This window comes from Copidosoma floridanum, unplaced genomic scaffold, assembly GCF_036245765.1.
Source record: "Copidosoma floridanum isolate Cflo_tuat_1 unplaced genomic scaffold, Cflo_Japanese_pri ptg000024l, whole genome shotgun sequence".
NCBI lineage: Eukaryota > Metazoa > Arthropoda > Insecta > Hymenoptera > Encyrtidae > Copidosoma > Copidosoma floridanum.
In genome coordinates this window covers 4,287,888-4,301,691 of record NW_028321901.1, presented here as the reverse complement: position 1 = coordinate 4,301,691, position 13,804 = coordinate 4,287,888, and the positions used below count along the sequence as shown (strand labels likewise).

The 13,804-nt window shown below is 36.3% G+C and overlaps 1 protein-coding gene across 1 annotated transcript in view; it reads right to left on the bottom strand.

Annotated features, from left to right (window-relative positions):
• The window catches only part of omd (integrator complex subunit 5 omd), a 332,161-nt gene that overhangs the window by 316,459 nt on the left and 1,898 nt on the right, over window positions 1-13,804 (bottom strand). The window lies entirely within an intron of this gene.

The following is a 13,804-nucleotide window of genomic DNA, read 5'->3' as shown; positions in this document are numbered from 1 at the left end:
CATCGAGGAGATCAGGAATCTGGTAGAACAGGAGAGGCATCAGCAGAGCTCCTGGATGTCGATGAGGTTTGAAGTTGTTACCTCACAACATAAGAAGGCCCTGGAAAAGGAAAGAGAAGAAAATAGGAGGGCTCAAGAGACGATTTAAGCTGAGTTTGAGCAGCGTCTAGCCACTCAACAAAGAAAGATGGAGGCTCTTGAACGAGAACTGGCCAGTAGTCGAATACAAGAGGTAAATAAATTTACTACATCTACTCCGGGACCTAAATTATGTAAACGACTGATTAATCTAAACTCCGATTCCATTGATAATTCGCTGAAGTTTGAACGCGCTGTGCCTAATGATAGTCTAAAGATAGAAGTCATTAATAAAGATAGCCTAGGGTGTTTTAATTATTCCCTCACTAATGCAACAAAACTAGAATTATTCTTAAAACAATTGCAGTCAGAACTAAAAAGTAAAGAATAGCTTCATACAATTGATTCAAAACTATTAACTGGAAGCCACTATGAATATTACTCAAGAAAAAATGAAAGAAGATAAAGAACAGGCCCTAAACGTAATACTAGGTAGGTTGTCCCTAGATTACCAAAACAAAGTACATCACATTACTGATCCATCAACAATAATACAAAAAATTAAAGATATGAAAAGGGGTGACATAAAAATGAGCGCATATCAAATACGTAACAAAATACATTCCGTTAGATTTGACCCCAAAAGGCAAAGTGCTACTAAATTTTGTACCGGTGCTGGGCCAAGCCGAAGTGGGGCAGGCTCTCGACCAGCCACCAACTTAACTGCTGCTAACGCGGCCACCGCCAGCACTCTATGCTACGAGTGCAATGATAACGGGCACTATTTGAGGGACTGACCGCAAAAAGGGCAGAACCTCAGGCGGTGCTACACCTGCCAACGGTTCGTGCAGAACCTGCGAGAGCACATAGGGAGGTGCAGAGGTAATTCTAACAAAAGTAACGATTGGGATTTTAAACGCAACCCTGGTGGTGGTACCAATAAGAATAATTTTAAAGATAGTAATAAACGGAAACCTGAAAAACAGCATACAAATCATAACAACAATAAAAGCCAAGGTCGATAACAAGAAACAAGGCGAAGAAGGTAAAAATAATGTAGAAATACCTAGGTCTAATGCATGCAGTGGTTTGTTTGCTGTTAACCCCGAAACTTTGCTCTCTATGCGCACCGAGGAAACACGAAATAACGGCTGCAAGAGAGTTAAGTTCGTAGCAGATTCAGGCGCCACAGAACACTTTGCTAATTCTAAACTCTATTTCAAAAATTTTAATGACTGTAAAAATAAATTAATTAAAAAAGCGAACAAAGATTTCTCCGCGGACTTCAGAGTAAAGAGAGAAGGGTGCGTTTCCGGTAAAAATAACCAAAACAAGATAGTCCTAGATAGAGTTGTATGCGCTAAGGTACTCGCTGGAAACTTGCTGTCACTTCGCCGTTTTGCTGAAAGGGGCATGAGTATATACCTCGATAACACAAAGCTAGATATATTTGATTCGCATTTTAACGAGACTATAATTTCTGGTGTCTACAAGAGCCCTTACTGGATAGCAGAGATTAGTAAGGAGATTGCTGACTGCCATGCTACGGAGTGTGCCCACTTTTTTCCAGTGGTTCGAGCGCCCCGCCGCGGCCAAGCGGCCGAACCAGGCGCACATTTTTTTTTTTATTTGCGAAGCACGGTAGGGGTATGAGAAGAGTGGATTCGCGTGGAAATGTCCATATAGGCGCACATTTTGGAGACGCGTGGAAGGGGTATACCGAATGTGCGCCTACGAGGAGAGGAGTGAAAATATCGGCTATATAGCTGTATATATCTAAACGCCCAGCCAAAGCAAGCGACGATACGAGTTTTTCTTTTTTGAGAGTCTTTTGACTCTGCAACCGAGTACTATGAATATATTTAACTGACTTGCTCTCGCTCTGGCTTCAATGTTATCTATAAATCTTATTTAATTAAATCGTGAAACTGAATGCTCATTAATTATATACACAGAATTTTGATTTCAATACATTATTTTTTAACTTTCCCGTACTCTTAAAATTCCCAAATCCATTTATGTTTTCAAAAAATTCACCACTAATTTATTAATTTCACACATCCTAACTGCTGTAAACTGTAGGACAAGCTCCGGAGGGTATCTATGAACATATGTGACTTTGAAAGGGTTACCTTCCGTTCTTCGGATAGGTAAGATGATTAAGGCTTATGCCCCTTCGTAGGTTGTTTTGCACTTAAGGGTTCAAATCCACTTCATGGTAGATATTTTTATTTTTTTTAAATTTTTTTATTCAATGTATCATTTTGTCTTCATTTCTTTTATTTATGTTTCGTTAAAAATATAAATTTATATATATGTAGTCAACATTCTTTTTCGGATACATCAAAACAAATTAAATTAATATTGTTACTTTGATACAAGGCAATTCTATAATTTTATAATACTAAAATAACTTTTAAGGATTTTAACATAATTTGTGTATTCTAAAACTACTAAAAGAAATTGTGAACATCCTATTTACGACAAAAAAAAGCCGCCCGTTTACTGCTATTTACTTAATGTTGAAATTTTAATCAGTAATTAAATTTGATGAACACAATACAAAATAGTTTTGTAAATATTTTAAAATTGTTTGCAAATCTTTAATAAGGTGTGCTACTTTTATTTATTTTTAGACAGCCGGAAGAACAATAATGAATGAAACAGTTCGATGAATAAGTAATAAAATTTATTTGGCAAGATTCTGAGACTAAACATTTTTCATAACATGACGGAATTTAAAAAAATTTTTTTTTTTTTTTTCGAAATCAGGCTTTTGCAATTACACAAAAAACGATAAAGTTGTCGTAATGAGGAGTCCAGGCAGTCTAGAACATCATAGTAAATAGACCCGAACCCGTAAAAACCTTGAAAATCCAGGATTTTATCTTCAAAAAATGGCTTAAACTTATTTTAACATAATTTGTGTATTCTAAAACTCCTAAAAGAAATTGTGAACATCCTATTTACGACAAAAAAAAAAGCCGAAGGCAGAAGAAAACTCATACTTTTACTACGATTATATCATATATGATCATTATCAGTAAAGTTCAACTCACATCTAATTATACGTGAATATTTAACTACGTACATATATTATATTTTTGTGCTTATATTTACATTCCTTATTAATACCTTGCGGTTATTGCGTTGACAAAATTCGTACTACATATATATGTACAAACATGAAAGTAGATTCTTTAGTTTTATAAATAGTGCGTATTTTAAATTAAAGAGTCATACAGAGACTGAACAAAGCTTTTTTTATTCAACACATACTAGTTTCAACCACTTGTAACTCTAGAGTATGGTTTAAAAAAAAAATTTGTATTCTGTGTAAACAATTAATCTTTTTACCTATAATCAATTGTAATTGTAATTTTTCAGAAATAGTTACCAAAACTTTTGACAGTGCGTAAATCATATACAGTTAACAAAAATTTTTTTTCCTTTGTTTGGAAGGTGGCACTATATATATTTTTATAGATGAACAACTTTACAAAATATTAAAATTTCACAATTGAAATTGCTCTTTCAACTATCGCAATCGATCAATTAATTTTACATCGTATGCAACACCCAATGATTCGCATAAATTTATTCGATTGTTTGTAGTTGATAAGATAAACCATCAAAAAACGGTGAAGCTAGGCTTCCCCAATGTTAGTATACTTATTTCAACTATAATAAACCCTAACAATTTATTTTTTAAAAGATTCTTAAGAAAATCTCAAAAGTTATGAGTAAAAACGTGCAGTTTCCGACAAGTCCGTCTAAAAGCATGTGTATAAAAGGCCAACTTCGCGATTTTATTTCTTAAAAATGGTGTATCTAGGCTCTTTGAAATTTTAATATGTTATTTATGATACTGAAACATACCTATACAAATTTTTTCAGAAATTTCTTAAAACAATGAAATATCACAACATCCCCAGTAACTTAATTGAAGTTTTTGCTAGCAGAAATAGACCCAGACTCAGTTTTTACTAATATAGAAATTTGTAGTTAAAAAATTTTTTTAGTTCTCACAATTCCTGATTCTAAATAATTTATCACGTTAGCATAATAAAGAGTCTTCTCAGAGTAATAGGCGTAAAAGAGCCTTTTTAAACTGAATATAAGAAAGAGCCTTTAATTTTTATTTCTCCGATTTTAAGTTGGTACTACATTTATGTGTGTATACATATAATTGATCTATAAAAATATATACGTAACTACCTTGAAATAGAAGTAAACAAATTAGTTAATAAGGCATTGATATCTTTTTGTTGAACTCCTCGTTTTGCTCTCTAGTATAGAATAAATGTGTGGATTCGTACAGGGGTACGAGACCAACCGAGAGCTGGGTGAGGAGCAAACAAGAACTCAAAAATGTCGAAGAATAATCTTGAGCGACGTTTCGTTGGGCTTAATTATACCAATCGACGCCGACACCTAAGTGCGAGTGTACCTCTGTATAAAAAGGCTTTTTCTTTTAGTTTAAGAGGACTTTATTCTGCCCGAAAATTTAAAAAGGCTCTTTCTTGACTTTTTCTCTAAAAAGACTCTTTCTTGCACTCACCCGATGGTATCATTGTTAAAAGTATTACGATGCTTTTCCTGCATTCAATATAAATGATTAAACTTCCTTTATAATCTACAGCCTAAAAATATGTTTATTACAATCATCACCCTTAAAGGTAATTCATTTTTTTTTTGTTTTTAACAAAATACTGCGGTATTATAAAAAATGTTTAGTCTCAGAATCTTGCCAAATAAATTTTATTACTTATTCATCGAACTGTTTCATTCATTATTGTTCTTCCGGCTGTCTAAAAATAAATAAAAGTAGCACACCTTATTAAAGATTTGCAAACAATTTTAAAATATTTACAAAACTATTTTGTATTGTGTTCATCAAATTTAATTACTGATAAAAATTTCAACATTAAGTAAATAGCAGTAAACGGGCGGCTTTTTTTTGTCGTAAATAGGATGTTCACAATTTTTTTTAGTAGTTTGAGAATACACAAATTATGTTAAAATCCTTAAAAGTTATTTTAGTATTATAAAATTATAGAATTGCCTTGTATCAAAGTAACAATATTAATTTAATTTGTTTTGATGTATCCGAAAAAGAATGTTGACTACATATATATAAATTTATATTTTTAACGAAACATAAATAAAAGAAATGAAGACAAAATGATACATTGAATAAAAAAATTTAAAAAAAATAAAAATATCTACCATGAAGTGGATTTGAACCCTTAAGTGCAAAACAACCTACGAAGGGGCATAAGCCTTAATCATCTTACCTATCCGAAGAACGGAAGGTAACCCTTTCAAAGTCACATATGTTCATAGATACCCTCCGGAGCTTGTCCTACAGTTTACAGCAGTTAGGATGTGTGAAATTAATAAATTAGTGGTGAATTTTTTGAAAACATAAATGGATTTGGGAATTTTAAGAGTACGGGAAAGTTAAAAAATAATGTATTGAAATCAAAATTCTGTGTATATAATTAATGAGCATTTAGTTCCACGATTTAATTAAATAAGATTTATAGATAACATTGAAGCCAGAGCGAGAGCAAGTCAGTTAAATATATTCATAGTACTCGGTTGCAGAGTCAAAAGACTCTCAAAAAAGAAAAACTCGTATCGTCGCTTGCTTTGGCTGGGCGTTCAGATATATACAGCTATATAGCCGATATTTTCACTCCTCTCCTCGTAGGCGCACATTCGGTATACCCCTTCCACGCGTCTCCAAAATGTGCGCCTATATGGACATTTCCACGCGAATCCACTCTTCTCATACCCCTACCGTGCTTCGCAAATAAAAAAAAAAATGTGCGCCTGGTTCGGCCGCTTGGCCGCGGCGGGGCGCTCGAACCACTGGAAAAAAGTGGGCACACTCCATCGCTTGGCAGTCAGCAATCTCCCTACTAATCTCTGCTGGATAGTAGAACTACTGCAAGATGGCCAGAGCACAAGTAATAATGAGAAGTGCAAAGAAATTATAGACTGCTTAATGGTAAAAAAACCCCCGAAAGCAAAGACTGAGAAGGTTCAGCAAGTCAGCACTAATGATAGGAGCTGCCCTGGAATCTCAAATAATGAATCGGGAAGAGCTAGTCCACATAACTCTCATCAAAGTGAATTTAAGAAAACAGTTAAAGATAGAAAAATCAATAATTGTGATGACCTTATGATTGGTGAGATTCCAGAAGCTCAAAGCCCGTTTACAGAAAAGTACAGAACATTTGAAAGAAATAACAGAGCCATGCTTTGGCATGTAAGATTCGGACATGCCCCAGCAGAATATCTCAAGGCGCTGCAAAGAAAATATCCGGACAATAAAGATTTGAATAAGGCCGTCTTCGACAGCTTCATTACAACATGCGAGGTGTGCCAAGTTGCTAAAATCAAGAGATTGCCTTTTAGTACTAAAAAAGATAGGGCAACCAAACCACTCGAAATAGTTCATGCTGATACAATAGGACCGATCACCCCAGCTACTTATCCTAAAGGATATAAATTTATAATCGTCTACACGGATGACTACTCAAGATTGACTATGACATACCCAGTGAAGACAAAATGTGAAACAGGACGTTGTTTGGACAATTTTGTGACAAGCGTACGAAACCTGGTGGGTTTTAATGCAAAGATATCTTATCTTCGAACCGATCAAGGCACGGAGTTTACAGGAGGCCAAACGATAGAAGTTCTCCAGAGGTTGGGAGCAGAACTTCAGTTGGCCTATCCAGACACCCCTCAGCACAATGGAGCCTCAGAACGGATTAATCGTACCTTGCAAAACAAGGTACGAGCCTACATGTACGACTCTGGGCTCAGGGAGAACATGTGGGACTTAGCACTGGGCAGTGCAGTATATGCCTACAATCGGACACCTTACCGGTCTAACGATATGATAGCCCTTTTAGAAAAGTTTGCGTCCAATCTGAAGATAGACATAACCCAAATCAGAAGATTTGGCTGCGTCGCTTTTATCAAGATACAAAGGAACACTGGAACCGAATTCGGTCCACAAGGGATACGAGTCGTGCTGGTTGGCTATACCCCCACTGGCTATTCTTTCTTAAGACCTGAAGATGGAAAATTTTATGAGAGTCGAGACGTAAAATTCCAAGAAAGACTCGTGTTTAGAGATATCTGGGGAAAAGACAAAATAGCAAACTGGGGAAACACACTGGGGAGACAGATATTAAACAAGATGAATGGTTCGTTAATGTTGATAAGACTAGCCCTAAAGAGTCACTGGAAACGGAGGGAGAACCAGTAGTCAAGAGAAAGCGCGGTCGGCCCAAGAAAGTTGGAGATCTTGGTCAAGAAAGCCCTAAGCAACCCACTAGAATAAATGATACGAGCTCCACAGGAGCCATCGACACAAACAAGTTGAATAAACTGCTTCAATCGAAGGGTGATGTTGACTGTTTGATCGCAGAATTAGAAGATGAAATGTCACATGCCCTGATTGCTAGACTGAACAAAGATCCCGCAAACTACAAAGAAGCTGTCGTATCTCCGGATCGCGATAAATGGCTCAGAGCAATCGATGAAGAACTGGAATCAATGCGGAAAAACCAAGTGTGGAAACTTGTAGAAAGACCAACCGCGAGCGCTGAAGGTGGCAAGCCCAACATTATCGACTCTAGGTGGGTTTTGAAGAGAAGAATAGATAAAGATGGAAATACAAAGTTCAAAGCGAGGTTGGTGATTTGTAGCTTCAAAGATAGGAACAAGTACGATCTGCAAGAAACCTATGCCTCGGTGTCTGGGCTAGCCTTGGTAAGATCAGTAATATCAATAATAAATAGATACAATCTGGAGACTTGCCAACTTGATGTCAAGACAGCTTTCTTAAATGGATCTACCAAAGAAGAGATATACATGGAGATTCCTGAAGGCCTGCTTGATGGTGACAGTTTCAAGAAAGCTCAGGTTTGTAAATTGGAAAAAGCCCTTTATGGACTTAAGATCAGCCCAAAAAGATGGAATGAGCGGTTTCGCGAGACTGCATCTAAATTGGGACTACGGTCACATACGAGCGAGCCCTGTCTCTATACATGGAGAGAAGCCGATAACTTTCTAGTCCTGATCCTATACGTGGATGATATGATGATAGCCAGCAATTGTGTAGGCAAAATGAATGAAATTAAGACTGGTCTGCAATCTGAGTTTGAGATGTCAGATCTTGGCGAGGTTGGCACATTTCTAGGCATCAAAGTGGAAAGAGATAGAATACTTCATACGATTTCACTAACACAAACACCATACATAGATAAAATGTTAGAGAAATTTGGATTCAACGAGGTCAAAACCCCAAAGAACACCAATAGTGACAAATCAAGTTTTGAATCGGCAAAGAAAAGATAGAGAAGAGTCTGAAGATGCTGGAGAGTTAAGGACAACGATAACGAGAGAAAATGTGCCGTTTAGAGAAGCAGTCGGTAGCCTGCTGTATTTAGCCAACACAATTAGACCAGACATTTCATACTCGGTGAATGTACTGAGTAGACATCAAATCGGCCCAACTGAAGATGATTGAAAAATGGTCTAACGGGTATTTCGATATTTACAACACACAAGAACCCTAGGATTAACTTACAGAGGCTGTAAAGATGGATTAGAAGCCTATTCAGATGCGAGTTTGGCAGACTGTAAAGGCTCAATAACAACAGGTGGATATCTCCTAAGGCTGTATGGGGATACAGTTGCTTGGAAAACAAGAAAGCAGAATTATGTTGCTATTTCAACCTGCGAAGCAGAATATGTGGCAATGTGCGACGCAAGTCAAGAATTAATTGGACTAGAGCACTCTATAAGTATTATATTATCTCGCACTTTATTGCCCGCAGATCTATGGTGTGACAACAAAGCCGCCGGAGCAAGTGCTAAGATAGATGGTGGCAAAAGACTGAGACACATAACCGAGATAAAGGCTTACTACGTTAAGGAATGTGTATCCAGAGGAAAAATAATTGTAAAATGGATTCCATCTAAGGAACAACTAGCAGATATCTTTACAAAACCCCTGCCGTTTGAACTGCACGAAAGACTAACGAAAGAAATTTCGAATGTTAATTAGCGTAAAATGCATGATAATTAAATTTGAACTTAAGATAGTAAAATTAGTAAATTGATAATAGATAGATAATGATGGTAGACATGCTGATTAATGTATTTTCTGTGTATGTTTTAGCTCGTCGGAATCAACCACAATGAGTGACCCAGAAGCCCACGTGCTCCACATCATTGGCTGATTAAAATTCATTCATATTCAGTGTTAATGTTCAAATATATCTTTTCTTTTCATTTTAATAAATTCAGATATGAACGGGAGGGAGTGTAAGATGTATTGTTGGCACTCGTAACTGAATTATTACGCATGCGCAACAGCAAGAAGACGAGACGCAATGACGCTGCACTTCAGTGGCAAGTAACTACGGTTTTGTTCACTCTCGTGCAGTCAGCCAGTCTGTTAACACACGCATACTCTGTCTTCGCATTTCCTTTACAGTTTAGCTACTGTAATTAAGATAGTAAAGTGTTAAGATAGTTAAACCTAAAGATAGTGTAAATGAACGTGTCCAAGTTTAATTCTATATTTCGAGTGTTGTATTTTCATTCGCCAAGTCACCTGCTCAATCCCATACTGCTATCAAGTAAACAATTAAACGGTACAACAAAAATAGGTACAACGTTTCATAATTATGTACATTTTGGTCCTATAATCTTTTTATACAATAAAGTATTTAAAAAATTAAGAGCCATATTTAAAAATTAGAATAATAATGGCAAATTTATAACGCACCAGCTAATACGAAAATTTCTGCTGTTAAAATTTACAGTTGAGAAAAAAAAATCAAAGAAGCAAGTATGATGAAATTTATGGTCACAATAAGGACATTTACCTTAGGGTGCCTGTACATGGGCGTCTTACAGTCTTAAGGGCATGCATATGCTCTACTGTACCGGCTTACCTCGATTGCAGATTTTCATTTTACTCTCTGGAAACCGATCCGAGTTGATTTTCCATTTGGGTATGGCTTAATTGATTGAAAATGAAGGGCGCTCTGGTCCCTTTGTCGCGAAATTCAATAATTAGCAAGTGCACTTTTGTGGGTAAGAAAGTCGGAAGAAGCACCTATATATAGATGCTTTGTTGTTATCTGCTGTTCACTGTCTATATATGTATTCCCGCGTCCAGCTGTCCTCCGTTCCGTTCGTTCCTCGATTCCGCATCGTGCATTAGGGCTATTGTGTCGGCGCTGAATTTGAATATTTTGCTGGATAGTTTCGAGGCGTAATAAAAAAGACTAACGTGTTGTATAACGGATAGCATAAAAAAGTGACAGACATCGATAAACCATCGGTTGTAGGTAATCAGTAGTAATATGTTATAAAAGCTATGCATTATTTTGTAATGCAGATTTAGAAAAAGTGATGTAAAATAAAATTCGTTGGTAAAAAGTCTAATAAAATATAATGAGCAAACAAAAGTCTTGTTCATGATTATGAATATTTACCATTTATCTTTATTGCTTACTTACTCTTTGATGTACTGTGTTCAAAACCATGTGAAGGGGTCAATTCTCAAATGAATTGCGAACATTGTCCAGCTTTCGAATTTGTATTTGAACAAACTATTGTTGAGCCATTATGCAACTGCATCTAACAAGACAAGGTGAGTGTACATCGAAGCACTGAGAGTTCTATCGAATCCTTCGATAACGCGATCGAGTTCGAGTTTTGACTGTCACTTTACCTGCAGGGTGAGGGGGGAGATGGTTCGGTCTGCTGGTTATACATTTCCGCATCATTTTCGTATCACTTACGGTTATATGACAATAAAAACTCGATTCCGATTCCATACATCGAAGTGCTCTATCAGACTCCAGTTTCGTCCCTTCAACGCTAGTGTGTGCGTCAACATATAAATTCACCTTGATTACTGGACTAACCGATCTGCTGTTCCGTATGAAGTTGAAATCAACAACAAGCATTAGTACCGACTTTTCATAATTATATTAACTAACATATTGTGTACATACGTGTTTATATGTAGTAGCCTTTTAATTCCCATATATTTTCATTAAATAATTAGTTTTTTATAAGATGGGTGTTGCTAAATGCAAATATAAAGCAAGGAAGAAGATGTTGTCTCAAAGAAGATTATCAAAATCGAAATTATGTCGGCGTCGGAGGTATGACCAACGAAACATGTTTTAATGGAAGTTAATTATTTTTATTCTGACTTACATGCTCTTCACGCTAAATATCGACTTCGTAGAGCCCTTCTGAGAGTAAATAAGAACACAGTAAACACTGAGACTTTGCGAGATGTCGAATGTTTTACCGGCATGAATGCCGATGATGGAAGTGCCCGTACGACTAACATAGTAAACACTGAAACTTCGCCGAACGTCGAGTGTTTTACCTGCGTTCATGAACCCGATGAAAATGTTTGTAAGACCAACGACCGAGCCAACGACTGTAGCCCAACGAATGATAAGGACAGCAATGATGACCAGCCAGAAGAGGAAACTTTGTTTGAAAATGTAAATACTGGTGTACCAGAAACGATAATCAATCGTGCTATAGTTGATTATAATTTCTTATTCAGCCAGATCAGCGAAAAATTTGATAAGCACCATCACTTGAATTTATGTGTACTAGGTGATTTGGCAATTGTAAAAGAAATTAATTATGGTTTGTGCAAAAAAATTTTTTTACAATGTAAAAGGTGTAATTTCGAAGATTCTGTACTCAGTGACAGAAATGACACTGGGATCCTCAGTAAAAACTCATCGGCGGTTCTAGGTATATATGCTAGTGGAATCGGTCTTAATAATTTAAATCAATTATTAACCACAATGTCCGTTGATGCATTATCGCAAGCAATGCATTCTCGAAACGATATTACTGTTATCGAATCGATTGAAAAGGCAGCAGTTGAAGTGATGAGAAACACTGCAGAAGAATCCCGAGCGATTGCTATCGAAAAAGGAAATTTTATTATGCATCATGGTGTAAAAATTGGTTTGATTACTGTGGAAGGAGATGGATCTTGGTGTAAAAGAACGTACAAAAGAGGTAAATATAATTCTTTATCGGGTCTCGCAAGCATAATTGATAATAGTACTGGTAAAGTATTAGATATCGGAGTAAGAAATAAGATATGTTCACTGTGTGATTACTATAGTCGTAAAAATCAAGAGGCGCCTTCTCACAGGTGCTTTAAAAATTTTGATAAAGACGAGCCGTCGACTAGCATGGAAAAAGATATAATATCTGAATTATTTCTTCGAAGTGTAGAGCAGTATAATTTAATTTACGACACTTACATTGGCGATGGGGATAGCAGTGTATTCAAATCATTAACAGACTGCGATCCATATAACACATTTAATATTACCATACAAAAAAAAGAGTGTATTAATCATTTGTACAGAAACTTATCTAAGAAAATTGAAGAAGTAGTAAAAAATACCAAAGGACAAATAAGTGAAGAAAAAAAAAATTGTTACTGATAATGTGTTAAGCTTTCGAAAATCTATTGAGCAGGCAATTAAGTATAGGCAAAATCGCGTTTCCACTTCTAGTATGAATGTAGAGACAGCTCATTTGATTGATGATATTAATAATATTCCATTCCACGTATTTGGAGATCACAAGCTATGTTCCGGGTTTTGTGACGAAAAAAAAGATGGATTTGTTAATTCAGTTACTGCACTACAAAAAGCTGGTATGTTCGAAAATTTTTCAAGTTTCGTATTTTTTTCAAGTTCAAGGTGCATTGCATATAACTCAGCGTGCGTATTGTTACTTTGTAGTCTGGTCACCGTATGGAATCAAATTCGTAAAAGTAATAAAAGATGATGAATTTTGGGAAAAACACATGGAACCACACTTACAAAAATTTTACGAAGAAGTCTTGCTACCGGAGCTTGTAGATAATTTTGTCAACATAACCTCTCTATTTAACGACTCAGCGTTAACAAAATTTTTTTAGTTTTGGTGGAAAAATATCTTTCCAATATTATAATGCAATCACGTCACATAGTTTTGTTACGAACAGGACACCTATTATCTTGTTTAAAACAATTTATATCAATATTCAGTTAACGTCAGTTCGAATTGAATCACCCATCATAGGTTTGGCTTACAGTCTTAAGACATTCAGACACCCATGTACAGGGGCCGTACCATATAACTATTTTTCTGTACATCGGCCTATGTTATAACATAGGCCCGCGAAGCTAAAAAAAATTATATGGTACGGCTCTTGGCTCCCTAACTCCTGCCTGTACTCTCAGACCCCAGACCCAACTCCGTGAGTGTGCGAGAGAGAAAGACTCACTACCCTAGTCTTCCATCTTTTTCTACGCGAGCCTCACTGCCCTAGTAGTTGCTAATAAGCATAGAGATATTAGAATTAGCATTAGCGCACTCTATTCTAATATCTCTATGCTAATAAGCGATGTATTCTTTATGTCTATTGGGATCGGTCCTTGAGAGCCTTCTCTCAGAACTTCGGAATCCCACCACAATGTATAAGGATAGAAAAGCTGGCGGCGCTGACAGTCACGATCCTTCTCTCCCCATTTTTGAAGCTCGCCACTTTATGGAGATTAATCTGGGACAGTGGCTCTAGTGCTATGGGGCCGATCCCAATATTCCCAATGGTTACCAATTTAAAATTAAATTCGTCAAAAAA